This window comes from Ahaetulla prasina, chromosome 4 (assembly GCF_028640845.1).
Source record: "Ahaetulla prasina isolate Xishuangbanna chromosome 4, ASM2864084v1, whole genome shotgun sequence".
Taxonomy (NCBI): domain Eukaryota; kingdom Metazoa; phylum Chordata; class Lepidosauria; order Squamata; family Colubridae; genus Ahaetulla; species Ahaetulla prasina.
Window position 1 is genome coordinate 77,834,720 of NC_080542.1, and position 11,433 is coordinate 77,846,152.

The following is an 11,433-nucleotide window of genomic DNA, read 5'->3' on the forward strand; positions in this document are numbered from 1 at the left end:
TTTATTGTGACCCAGCAAAAGACCAACAGCAAAAACCCCTCTTTAAATACTATTTTGGCTGAGGCATCAGCCAATCAGCAACGTGCTAGTTCCCGCCCAAACTTCCCTCTTAAAGTTCAAATACATAACACCATCCTATCGCTGAGGATGCTTTGGTTACCATATCGGATCTCCTCACAAGGAGATGGAGTGGGCTGCCCTCTGACCCACACACTTTGCCCTCCCACACACAACATGAGTAACCTGACCAAGGAGAGCAAGCACAGCAGCAGCAGCCTTGAGGAGATAAATGCAGCTGGGCGCCTTGTTGGGGAAGTGGGGCTGGGCTGGGCTGTGGTGTCCCTGTGCCCTGGGAGCTCAAGGGCCAATTTGGCACTTGCCCTCCACTGCCCAGGGCTCCGGGCAGCCTATGCTGCCATCCGGGGGTCCTCCATATGGCCTGAGGGGGACAGCAAGGCTCCTCTGGTGTACAAGGGTTTGGTGCTCACCATGATCTCTCCGTCCTCTGCTGGAGATAATGGATCCCCCAGCCCAAGTAAATTCAAAGGTCTCTACAGAACTGGATTAATTCTCAGAGAATTATAGTCAGTAAACTTCATAGATGCCATTTAAATGAAATATGTTATATCAGTTTATACAATCTATATATCTATTTAGACATCTGTACATATTAAAAGCAAAGTTTATATGCCAATTAGTTGAGTGACCTTTTTATTTATTAATTTAGGTACAGCCCATCTCACTCTCAGAATGACTTGCATAGTTGAACTCATAAAAGTAGTTAATTTTTTCTTTCTTAGAACACAAAAGTCTTCTACATAGGTCTATTTCTCCATATCACACAATTATTGAATGTATTTAGTGCTGTTTAAACTATTACATGAAACAGCTTTACTTAAAGCAGCTGCATTTAAAACCTTCTTCCTTCTCTCCCCTTTTAGGGTTCCGTGCAATCGAGACATAGCAGTATTGTTCTGCAACAGATTAAATGCTTTTTACAATTTGGGTAAATGGAATGAGGCTTATTACTCAGAAGAAGACTGCCTAAAATGGGATGCAACTTATATTAAGGTATATTTAAAACAAGTGCTGAATATTTTTTTTTAAACTCCAGTGTTTGAATTTTGGAATAGTAAGCATTTTACAGCAGATTTTGTTTTGTTTTTTAAAAAATATTTAAATGAATAGATTAATTTCTATATTGCTTGACACAATGGAATAAGTAAGGAGGAATTTGTGATATATCTTGGGCCTTAAAATGTCTGATAACCAGTTGCTTAACAACCATTTGGAGTTCCAACAAATCTGCCTGAGAGGTAACCCAGCTTTGAAGTTCTGATAGTCCCCCTGTTCCCCACAGTCATATGACTGCATGTTGGGTGCTTACATTGGGGCCTCATTTACAGCTGTTACAACATCGCACATCAAATGTCCATTTATAGCAGTTTTGCAGAAAACTGGCATTTTCTTAACAGTTTTTGGCAAAACTGTGCCCATAGTGAACTGTTGGTTCACTTATTGACTGTGATGACTTAACTGCTGTAAAAAATGCTGCAAAATTTTAAAATTTGGTTGGTCACAAGCCCTTAAAGCCTCCTTGATCCACTAAGATACTTCATGCTTCCCGCTCTCTTCCTGCCTCACTGGATTCACTTACCTTGCAAAGATCTGTCTCCTCTCTGCTGCTGTTTCTTTGCCTTAGAGGGAGACGAGAGTCAGCTTGGAAGTGCTTTTCTCCTCAAGAATGGACGCACCTGGGTGTCATAATATCATGCAAGTTCAGGCATTCATTCTCTTTTGCAGAGAATCAGGGACACAAAAACTTTAATTCAGTGTGAAAAGTATTTGTGGTGCCTGTCTCCTGCTCCTCCCCCCTGAACTCCTTTCTGCCACCACTGTGGCAGGGATCTTGCTGGCTGCTAAAATAAAGTGACCAGATTTCAGCGATGGCAAAGCGGGACACCATTGACGGGGGGGGCACTGCGCATGCATGCTGAGTCTTGCCACCTGCCTGAAGGAGGAGGAGCGGCTGCTGCTTCTCCGCTCTTCCAGGCAGGCTCAGCTCTCCTCTCGGCTCTTCTCTTCCTCTCGGGTGAAGTCAAGCGGCGTCTCTCCTCCCTCTCGCACTCCCTTCTCCACCACTCCCTCTTCTCCGCCTCCTCCTCTTGCATTGCCGCCTCCCATTTTCAGAATGGGAGTGAAACAAAAAAAATCGGGACTTTTTGGAATTGCTGCGGGACGCGGGACAAATTATTAAAAAGCGGGACTGTCCCGCCAAAGCGGGACATCTGGTCACTAAATGCTAAAATCAGCTATGGATGGAGCTCCTTCATCAACCTACCCTGTGGCCATAGCTGAGAGGGTCACCATGGAATCAGAATTGGCCAAGTGCAGGAATCATTGCTGTCCGTGGCCCAGATGCACTCTCACTTGTGTGTGGTGGCTTAATTATTTGAGGGCAGAACAAAGCCTTCAACTGAGCAAAGTGGCATTATGGGGAAAGGCCCCTCACACCCATGTCCAGCCTGCCGCACAGGGGGAGGAATGAGACCCCATTGTTCTGCGGAGCCCTCCTGCATGCAATTGGGGTGTCTTCATGTAAATGGGCTGCTTAGAAATGGAGTGATCTTTGAGGGAAATTTTCAGTGGTGGGATTCAAATAATTTAACAACTAGTTCTCTCCCCTAATTATTTCTTCCAATAACCAGCTCACCAAACTGCTCAGAAAATTAACAACCGGTTCTCCCGAAATGGAGCGAACTGGCTGAATCCCACCACTGGAAATTTTGCTGGTGCGCTTCTGCTTTCTTTAGCTCGGACGAAGCTGGGGCACCCAATCTGCTGCCAGTGGCGATGGTAGCCACCTGAACAGTCATGATCTACCTCTCCAACCAGCTAATCACACCCAATCTACTCCCTGCTGATTGGCTGGCGCAAAGCCTCACCATTCTTTTCCTCCTCCTCCTCCTCCTCCCCGCTCCAATGGTGGCAGGCTTCACAGGACAATGAGGTCTCATTCCTCCCCTGGTGTAGTTGGCTGAATGTGGTTTGAGTGGCCTGGCCCTAGGCGCCTCCTTGCTTAGTTGAAGTCTTCATTCCTATCCTCAAACAGTAATGCTGGCGTACGTGAGCAAGCAGCACACCTGGGCCTCGGACAGTGTTGGTTCCTGTGCTTGGCCTTAGATCCGACGTGCGGGGCTGCCTTGGAAGCCTGCAATGGGCAAGCACAAGAGCACTGGTGTCCTGGGTGAAAGGGAAGTGCTCAGAACGCAGACAGACTGTGGGGCAAGAAAGTGCCAGGGATGCCAGGCCCTGCGCATACTCACTGTGTGTGCATCCAGGGTGCAGGGCAGTGCCTCATTGGCTCCAGGGTGGCCCCACAGCTCTAAGGGTGACTGTGTTCCAGCCTGGATGGCTGCCACCAGGTTGTAGATCAGTGCCCAGTCAACCTGGGTTGGACCACAGGCCAGTCCTGTGCTGATTCCAGGGTGGCTCCATGGGCCAGATCTAACCACAGATCTAACCGCCTTGAGTTTGACATGTCTGTTCTAGAAAGCGACTTTTGACTTAACTATCTTTAACTATAGTATTTCAGTTTTAACAAGCTATTGATTGGCCAAGAACTTATTTTTGTTATTGGTACAATACATTAATGCAGTTTATGGGAAATTCTTGTTCCTAAATTGTTTGGATCTGAGTTACTGAAGAGGAATGTTGACTTTTGAATCCTCTTTTTCCCTTTCTTTCTAGGGGTACTACAGAACAGGTTACTCTCTGATTAAATTGTCAAAATCCCTAAAAGCAGCAGAAAATTTTTACCAAGGTTTGACTATTCTCCAGACTTCATCAGATATCAGTCAGATATGTGATTTGATAATAGGTGCTTTCTCAACTATTAACAGTAAGTAATAGGAAAAATATGTTTTTTGAGAAATGATAAAAATACCAGATTTTGAAGGAAAGATATATAATAGATATTGCCTTTATCGTTAATACCATCTAACTTTTATAATTCATAGCTGTTTTTTAAAAAGCACACTTTATACTTTCATGCAAAATTCACGGATCCATAGCAAAACTCATATACCCACATATGGAATCTGCATGTTTTTTTATTCCAGAATGCATGAAACATCACATATGCAATAGCATTTCCTGTTGTAGAAATGTTTTTTCTAGGAGAATTGAAACATGGGTAACAATTAAGCAGATTTTGTTTTTGCATTAATTTACAGTTAGGCCTAGTGTGAAGATACTCTCCTCCCACTCAGAAGGATGAGAGTTCAATCCTAGCTAGCCGCAGATGTTTCTCAGGGTGCAAAGAAAATAGCTGCTGGGAACTCCGTCCATCCGCTCAGTAAATGCTCAGCTCCATTCAGTTGCTGTAACTCTACCCTGCATTAAAGGATTACGTAAAAAGAGGGGAAAAAACAATTAATTTACAATGAGAATAGTAGTGTAAAGATTCTTGGACAAAATTTGCAGTCCTGTCTAAAACTTAGCTTGTTTATACAGTATAATTTGAGTTTTTTTATCCCTAGTTTTTAGCATTTTTCTTCTCTCTCAAATAAAATCTAAATCTATCACTTGAGTAAGTTATGCTTTTGATATGCTTAAGCTTCTTTTATTTCATTTTTCCATAGATGAAAGGATTATGAATCAGAAAATATTATCTATTTGTGAAAATATTATGGATAGCTTTGTCAGCCCTAAACTTTGGCAACAGATAATAGAAAAACTGGTGAGAAAAGGTTTATGGCAGGTAAGTATATTTCTGTTTAAGCACTTATATTCTTCCTTTCTTAAGTTCATGCTAAAGTGTTTTTGTACATTTTTTGATCTTCCTTATAAACATTCAACCAAGATTTAATAATAAATATAACACTTATAAATAATAATACACTTCTCCTTCTCCTTCTCCTTCTCCTTCTTGTTAAAGATTTAATCTTCAGTTTGATTCACAGTCTGGGATGGTAAAAACTTAACAATTCAAGTCCTGATTGAGGATTTAAGAGCTGTTAAGGTAACATCTGAGTATATAGCGGGGTGGGTTCTAAATTTTTTACTACCAGTTCTGTGGGAGTGGCTTATTGTGGGTGTGGCTTGATGGTCATGTGACAGTGGGTGTGGCTTGATGGTCATGTGACTGGGTAGGCGTGGCCAACTCAATGTCTCTCATGTCAAGGGATACCTCGCCTGGCCCCTTCCCTCCCAGCCATTCCTTGTCACACCCAGCCTCAACGTATCTATAGTTCTGCAAAAATGCTGTTCATCTTTTTTCAACTTTATTATCTACAAACCCCTACATATCCCTGGAGATCAGGGGTCTCCAAACTTGGCCACTTTAAGACTTGTGGACCAACTCCCAGAATTCCTCAGCCAGCTTTGCTGTCTTAAAGTCTTAAAGAGGCCAAGGTTAGAGACCTCTGCTATAGATGCACTTTCATGGACCACTGAAAGGAGGAAATGGCTCACATGCTTTGCCCAAGAGTGTGATAGGCAACAGTCTTTTAAGGGGCTGCTAAAAAAAAGTGGGGGGAAAGTATTTTCCAAAGCACCAGAAGGCAAAACAAGAACCAATGGATGGAAACTCAACAAAGAGAGAAACAACCTAAAACTAAGGACAAACTTCCTGACAGTGTGAACCTATATAGGTTTCAGTCATAATTTCACATCTAAAATAGCCATTCATGTAATACAAGCTGCATATTGTTCAAAACAATTAGTATTATGGCTGATGTTTGACAGCAAGCCTAAAATCACCATTCCCTCCCCACTCCAGGGGAAGGTTACTTCAAAATCCCCATTTCCTCCCCACCCCACTAATCTGTTCTGGGAAGGAATCATACTCACCACTCTTCATTTCCCAAATAAAATATCCCAGATAATTAAGCAATAATCAAGCTGCTAGCAAGGAACCTGCCTGGAATTCCACATTCCTGCCAGCTGCATAAAGGAAACTTTGTAAGCAGAAAACAGCTACGGGTGCGTACAGATAATATAAAGTGGAAGCCGGAAGTTCGGCTCCATTTACAAACAGGCAGAAAACTCATTCAAGACAGGATACTTCACAATGGAAATCGCCCAAACCTTTTTAGAAACACAAAGCCCCATTGTCGTGTCCCACCCCCCACTCCGACGAACGAGTCAAGGAAAAACTTGGTAACGAAGCCTCTGCAGCTTGCCAAGTTCCTTCGAGGTTTATCAGGGCAGGCAGGAGTCCAAGTTGTGACTTCAGCGATAGGGTCTGGTATCAGCAAACTCGATAAGACTTTGCTTGACTCAAGGTTGGAATGCCAAAAGCAGGTCATTTCTATAGGCTGTGGGGTGTGGCTCCATGACTCAGCATTTATCCAGGCCTGCCCCTCCATTCCTTCTGCTGACGTCTCCTCTCAGATCTCCGGAAGCAAGGATCCTGCCACTATGAATTATCTTCAGCTGGATCTGCTGTCTAGGAAAGGGAGGGGCCCAGCTGAGGAGAGGAGGGAGGACGAGTCACAACACCCATGTTGCACAAACCCCAAAACTTCAAAAACTTTGAACCATATAAGAATTCCTCCACTTATCCAATTTGTTGTTCAGCTGACCCAGAAAGGAGCTTCCAGTTCTGTCAATTTAAAACAACAGCGTTTCCCCTCTCCCCTTCTTCTTTACCAAACGATCTCCTGGCTGAGAAGCGAGCCGATCAGTTGGGATGCTCCTTGGCTTCTCAATTTAAAGGGACGGTGTCTTGGTTTTTTTTTTTCCTCTTCTTCGACAAGTGAGTCTTGATTTTTTCCTTCTAGCCGATCAGCTGGGAATCGGGAGGCAGCAAGAGATTGGGGTAGGGGCCAGGCAGAATTTTTACTACCGGTTCTCCGAACTACTCAAAATGTTTACTACCGGTTCTTGCAAAATGGGGAGAATTGGTAGCAACCCACTACTGGTATATAGGCAGTTCCAAGTAGCAATAGCAATAGCACTTAGATTTATATATCACTTCACAGTGCTTTACAGCCCTCTCTAAGTGGTTTAAAGAGTCAGCATATTGCTCCCAGCAATGCAGGTCCTCATTTTATTGACCTCGGAAGGATGGAAGGCTGAGTCAACCTTGGGTCAGTGAGATTCGAACTTCCAAACTGCAAGCAGTCGGTAAGGTAGTTTTTCGCAAAGTCAGAATATTCAGGTCTGATAAATTCAAAATTTCCAGGTATCTAGGCAGCTGTTTGGGTATTGCTCCAAGGGCTCCTATTACTATTGTTTTCTTCCTCCAGAATTGCTCAACTGTGTGGTATTCCTTTATTGTTGTTGTTAACTTCCTTGTATATATTCACTCTGATCAGGCTCCATCCAATCAGATCATATCCTTCCTGTTTCTTCTTTTTTTTTTATAAATAATTTTTATTTCCATTTTCCAACATCATATTTATGTACAAACTATTATCCATCATTAATCATTAATTTTTATTTATTGCTGATTCAGGTCTGCCCGATTGCCACTTCCTTTCTTCACAACCTCCCTCTCTACCCTCTACTACTTTCCCATCCTTCATCTCCTTCACTTTACTACTTCCTCTCCTCCTTCTCCACTCCTCCCTTCTTCCACCCTATCTAACCTTCTTATTCCCCTCCTCTTTTTCTACTCTTTCCTACCTTTCTTCCCTCCTTCTACTCATCTCTCCCTCTTTGCCCGAAGGAGAGAATTCCAAGCTGTCGGACCCAGATTTACGATGTCCTGACAGCTCTACTGACTAGGGAGTTAGCAGCTAAATCATAGCTGCTTCTCCACAAAGCGGAACCATACCGGAAGTGGCTTCCTGTTTCTTCTTATAAACAATAAACTTCTTTTAATTTAATTAATGAATAAAATAATTCATTAATTCAGTAGGTTTCACTTCGTACATCTCTTTCATTCCAAGTCAAAAACATGAATTCAATAATCTTAATGATCTTATCATCTAACATGCTTTTAGTCAGTTGAAGCATTTCTATAACACTTTTTAGAAAGTGTCAACATAATGCATCTGCCAAAAGCAGAACTCTGAAGCAGGCAGATTCCTCAAAGAACATATTTACTGGATACATCATACTGGCACAGCTAATGAAAACTAACTCTAAAAGTTCCCATGGTTTTTGCCTAATTAAAAGAGCAAATGTTTCCCTCCCCAAATGTTACTGGTCACATTGTCCAATGAAAGTAGCTGACAGGCTCCTTAGTCACTCTTCTCCTCCTTCAATTGCCACCGGTTGGGATGACTTTGGTTCTCACAAGAAAACTTTTTGTTTTGAATGTTAACCAGTCTGTCTACTTCTCCCTCTCTTCCCCCTTTCAAAGTTCATGGCAACTATGAGGCAGCAAAAGATGGCTTCAGTCAGGTTCACTTCATAATTGACAAATAACCTTAATGATCTTATCATCTATCATGCTTTTAGTCAATTGAAGCATTTTTGTAACACTTTTTAAAAAGTTAACAAAGAATAGGGCAGTGGTGAAATCCAAATTTTTGTTATTACCGGTTCTGTGGGCGTGGCTCGGTGGGCATGGCAGAAGGATCCTGCAAAATCCCCATTCCCTCCCCACTTCTGGGGGAAGGATATTGCAAAATCTCCATTCCCATCCCACTCTGGGGCCAGCCAGAGGTGGTATTTGCCAGTTTTCCAAACTACTCAAAAATTCTACTACCAGTTTTCCGAACTGCTCAAAATTTCACTACCGGTTCTCCAGAACCTGTCAGAACCTGTTGGATTTCACTCCTTGGATAGGGTTACCAACTTTGGTCATATCCATGTGTCATGTAGAATTTGTTGCTAATGGTAAGGTCAGTTCCAATTGGTTTTGGCTTATTTTGTCCAGTACGATAGAATCTTAGGTAAAACCATTTGAATTTTAAATATGCTCATAACACTGCTATTTAAGGCAAGCTAGGATCTTTAATCAAGAGGCTACTTCGCAAATTATTTTGTTCCAACAACTAAGAAGTATAGCAAATGTACAGATACTCAAGATGTTAATGTATAATATCATATTCTATGGTACATGATAGCCTTGTAGAATTCTTTTTTTTAATATACATATAATATTTTTTTATTTTGCATATAAATATTACAAAAATAATACATGTAACCCTAAATACAAAAAAAGAAAAAATACAAATATTATCGTGCACCCCTCAGACCATTTTTTCTTATATTTCTTTTATAACAACTAAAAGATACATAATATATTCCAATTATGTCCTTATCCCCTCCAAGACAACATATATTCTTGAGTAGGTTAATTCCCTTTGCCTTCCATCAATACTGTTTTTATAAAATCCCCCCATATTTCAATATAATTGTTTACTTTAAACATCCCTTTTTAAAATTTAATTTCTGTTGTTAATTTATCATTTGTTGCCATATTCCAGATTTCATTATGCTACTCATTTCTTTGAATATCCCAATTTCATCCCCAATATTTAGCCATCATTAATCTAGTTGCCATTATTAAATTTACAATCAATTCTTTTTTTGTTTCATTTATATTCTGTTTTTCCACTAGCAACAGTAATGCAATCCTTGGTGACATATTTAAATTTACATTCAAAAGTGCTTTAATTTCCCTAAACACCATGTCCCATATTTTTTGTGCACTATCACAATCCCACCACATATGTTTATATATTCCAACCTCTTCCCCACACCTCCAACAAATATTTGAATATTTAACATCTATTTGATTTAATTTACTTGGTGTTAAATACACCTCCATATCACTTGATATCCATTTTCCTTAACTCTAACTGACATATTCTTATATACTCTTCTGTTCCAAACATTTTTCCAATCATTATCATTTATTTCTCCTAAAACTGATTCCGAAATTAATTTCAAACCTTTTTGCCTGATCTTAAAATTTAGTTAATATTCTATATATTTTTCCAATTCTTCCTTTACCTATATATTCTTTATTCCCCACACATTCTTTTATAATCATTTCAAATTTTGTTAAATGTCTAACTTTCTTCTTGAATCTTTCTTCCATTTTTATCCATTTCTCTAATTGTATTAAATTCAACCAATTCAGTTTAATATCTGATAAAACATTCTTTAGTTGTGTCATATTTTTTATCTTGTTCTTCCAGTCTTCCCATTTATATATCTGATTTTCTTTTAACTTACTAATCCATTCCTTCACTTCAATTTTATGGTATTTCTCCATTTCCACCACCGGTGTTATAGAAGAAATTCCTGACATTAACCCAGGGGTGAAATCTAAAAATTTTCCCTACCGATTCTGTGGGCGTGGTTTGGTGGTCAGATGACTTGGTGGGCGTAGCCAATAACAATAAATAATAAAAATAATAAACAAAGTATAAAAAAAATAAGAGGTACCAAAACCCAACTTTCACACTTTACACACACACAGCACAACACAACTGACTCACACACAATGTAAAAGCAGCTGCACTTCACACTTCACATAGCCACAAAAAGCTCAAAAACCAACTTTCACACTTTACACACACACAACTAACACACACACACACACACACACAAACACACACACACACAATATGCCACATACAGTTTTCTGAGATTTTGTGTGTTTGTGTAATTAGAGTGAAACACTACAGAAACACACCAAATCTCAGAAAGCTGCACAAATATTTTATTTTATTATTTTATTTTATTTTATTGTGGACTTTAAATCCCAGAGTTTCTCAGCCAGCAAAGCCAGCCAGATGATCACCGAGGAAATAGATTAGCTGAGCGATTGATTCTGTCTGGCTGAAACTGAAACTGCTTTCGGGCTGAAAAGAGAGTCATGCGTTCATCAGTAATCAGGTAAGTGCCTTAGAATCTCTACTCTACTCTAAGTAAGTACAAGTAAGGTTCTGCTGCAGGGGTGAAATCTAAAATTTTTCCCTACCGGTTCTGTGGGCGTGGCTTAATTGGTGGGCGTGGCTTGGTGGTCAGATGACTGGGTGGACGTGGCCAATAACAATAAATAATAAAAATAATAAATAAAGTATATAAAACTATAAGAGGCACCAAAAACCAACTTTTACACTTTACACACACACACAACACAACACAACTGACTCACACACAATGTAAAAGCAGCTGCACTTCACACTTCACATAGCCACAAAAAGCTCAAAAACCAACTTTCACACTTTACACACACACAACTAACACACACACACACACACACACACACACACACACACACAATATGCCACATACAGCTTTCTGAGATTTTGTGTGTTTGTGTTAGAGTGAAACACTAGTTAGAGTGAAACACTACAGAAACACACCAAATCTCAGAAAGCTGCACAAATATTTTATTTTATTATTTTATTTTATTTTATTGTGGACTTTAAATCCCAGAGTTTCTCAGCCAGCAAAGCCAGCCAGATGATCACCGAGGAAATAGATTAGCTGAGCGATTGATTCTGTCTGGCTGAAACT

At 40.4% G+C, this 11,433-nt stretch overlaps 1 long non-coding RNA gene across 1 annotated transcript in view; it reads left to right on the forward strand.

Annotated features, from left to right (window-relative positions):
• The window catches only part of LOC131196715 (uncharacterized), a 49,681-nt gene extending 45,829 nt beyond the window's left edge, over positions 1-3,852 (forward strand). Inside the window, exons 2-3 of the long non-coding RNA XR_009154808.1 lie at positions 942-1,071; positions 3,751-3,852. This is a non-coding gene — a long non-coding RNA (uncharacterized LOC131196715). The remainder of the gene's footprint in view (positions 1-941; positions 1,072-3,750) is intronic.
• Positions 3,853-11,433: the final 7,581 nt, after the last annotated feature.